The sequence below is a fragment of the Olea europaea genome, unplaced genomic scaffold (genome assembly GCF_002742605.1).
Source record: "Olea europaea var. sylvestris unplaced genomic scaffold, O_europaea_v1 scaffold870, whole genome shotgun sequence".
Taxonomy (NCBI): domain Eukaryota; kingdom Viridiplantae; phylum Streptophyta; class Magnoliopsida; order Lamiales; family Oleaceae; genus Olea; species Olea europaea.
Genome location: NW_019267156.1, coordinates 287,781 through 290,495, shown reverse-complemented (window position 1 = coordinate 290,495; position 2,715 = coordinate 287,781). Strand labels below are relative to the sequence as shown.

Here is a 2,715-nt window from a genome sequence, read left to right as displayed (position 1 = left end):
TTCGTGCTGACAATGCTATTGAATACACAGACTCTAGAGTCGTTACCTTTCTTCGCCAACATGGCACTCTTTCTCATCGTTTATGTTCAGGCACTTCTCAACAAAATGGGCGTGCTGAGCGCAAATACCAAGACATTCTCAATACCGTCCGTGCTCTTCTCATATCTGCTTCGTGTCCTGAACGCTTTTGGGGTGAAGTTGCTCTTACAACTGTTTACACTAAGAATCGCGTGCCTTCTCCCATCATTAGGAATCAATCACCATTTGAGCGTCTTTATGGTCACCCTCCTGACTATAACACTCTTAAGGTATTCGATTGTGCTTGTTTTGTTCTTCTTCAACCTCATAAGTGCACCAAATTGGAATCTAGATCTCAACTATGTTGCTTCTTGGGATATGGTGTTGAACACAAAGGCTACAGATGTTGGGATCCTTACTCCAAACGTCTCTGAGTATCTCGTCATGTCGTTTTCTGGGAACACAAGATGTTCGCCTCCATATCCAAGTTTCACCAGTCACATGACAATACCTCTATCCTATTCACCGACCTCTCCACAGATCATTTTCCTGACACTCCTGAGACAAACTCTTCTTCTGAGTCAACATCTCCACCAACACATCCTATCTCTTTCTCGGACATGTCATTACCAACTAACATGTCTACAGATACCTCAATCAAGTTATCCACCTTGCCCTTTTCTGAGGAACTTGTCTCTTCTGATGGATCCGCTCCAACGACTTCTAATCTTCCTACTTAACGAAGTGACCGGGTAAAAACTCCTTCTGTTAATCTTAGTGACTTTGTTGTATTTTCTACTATTCTTTATCACCATGAACCTCGGTCTTATCGTGAAGTTAGTTCTGATCCTCTTTGGCAGAAAGCAATGAATGATGAATTACAGACACTCGAAAACACTCACACTTGGGATCTAGTGGACCTACCAAAAGGCAAACATGCCATGGGATGCAAGTGGGTTTACAAGATCAAAACTCACTTTGATAGGTCCATTGATCGATACAAAGCTCACTTGGTAGCTAAAGGGTTTACCTAGGAGTATGGGATTGACCATGAGGAGACCTTTGCCCCGGTTGCCCACCTCACTTCAATTCGCAGCTTAATTGCAGTTGCCGCTGTCCGTCATTGGGAATTATTTCAGATGGATGTGAAAAATGCTTTTCTTAATTGTGAACTTACTGAAGAAGTTTATATGTGTCCTCCTCCTAGCTCTCATCATCTTCCGCATCAAGTCTGCAAACTTCGTCGGGCTCTTTATGGTCTCAAGCAAGCTCCTCGAGCTTGGTTTGCCAAGTTCGGCACCATTGTTGGAGATTTTGGGTTCACTTCCAGCTCACATGATTCTGCTCTTTTCATTCGCAAAACAGACCAGGGTCCTATCCTTTTTCTCCTCTATGTTGATGATATGATCATCAGTGGTGATGAGACATCCGAAATTTTGGATCTCAAGACTTATCTCAGCCAACATGTCGAAATGAAAAATCTTGGAAAGCTTAGTTACTTTTTGGGACTTGAGATCACTTCTAACTCTGAGGGATATTATCTTTCGTAAGAAAAGTATGCTTATGATCTTCTTACTTGAGCGGGACTTATAGATAGTAAGACATGTACCACTCCTTTAGAGCTCAACTCTAAACTCACTCCCATGGATGGTACACCTTTGGATGACCCCACCTTGTTTCGCCAGTTGGTTGGTAGTCTTATTTATCTTACAGTTACTCGCCCTGACATCTCTTATGCTGTCTATATTGTCAGTCAATTTCTCTTTGCTCCTTGCACATCCCATTATACTGTAGTGCTTCGCATTCTCAGGTACATCAAAGGGACCCTATTTCATGGTCTCCACTTCTCATCTCACTCTTCACTCCAGCTTCGTGCCTACTCAGATGTAGATTGGGCAGGTAACCCCACTAATTGTAGATCTACCACTGGGTATTACTTCTTCCTTGGTGATTCTCTTATTTCTTGGCACAACAAGAAGCAAACAGTAGTCGTTCGATCCAGTACAGAAGCTAAGTATCGAGCCCTTGCTGATACACTCAAGAACTTCTTTGGCTTCACTGGTTACTTGAAGACATGGGCGTCACCCATTCTACTGCCACTATCATAAACTGCGATAATCAAAGTGCTATCCAAATTGCTCACAATGATGTATTTCATGAACGCACAAAATACATTGAAATTGAATGTCACTTTATACGTCATCATCTCACCCGTGGGACTATTATCAGTTTCTTCAGTCGATCAAATTGTTGATATCTTCACTAAAATGCACCCTCCTGGACGCCTTGAGGATTTAGTTTCCAAACTCAAGTTGGTCTCCATTTTACCACCTTGAGTTTGAGGGGGGGTGTTAATGTATATACAATGTAAATGTTAATTAGTCCCACATTGGTAAGAAAGGAAAACATTCCTCTCAAATTAGGCTATAAATATGATACCTCTCTTGTAAACAAATCACAATATTCAATACAATTCTCTTCTCTTTGTATTGTCTTATTTTCTCTCTTAAATTCAACTATCACTACCATGGAGCTGCTCGTCATCACATCCGCCCAACATATTTTTTTTTTCCTTCATGAATGAATGCCATTTCCTAGATTGCTAACCACTAACAACTTCAATATATGATTTCGTTTCTTTGAAGGCAAGGTCTTGATAAGACAAAATATAAAAAAAAGGAGAAGTGATCACTATGC

General features: G+C 41.1%; 1 pseudogene; it reads left to right on the top strand.

The window, feature by feature from the left end:
- The first annotated feature begins 884 nt into the window (after positions 1-884).
- LOC111392024 lies at positions 885-2,354 on the top strand (annotated as a pseudogene).
- The last annotated feature ends 361 nt before the right edge of the window (positions 2,355-2,715 follow it).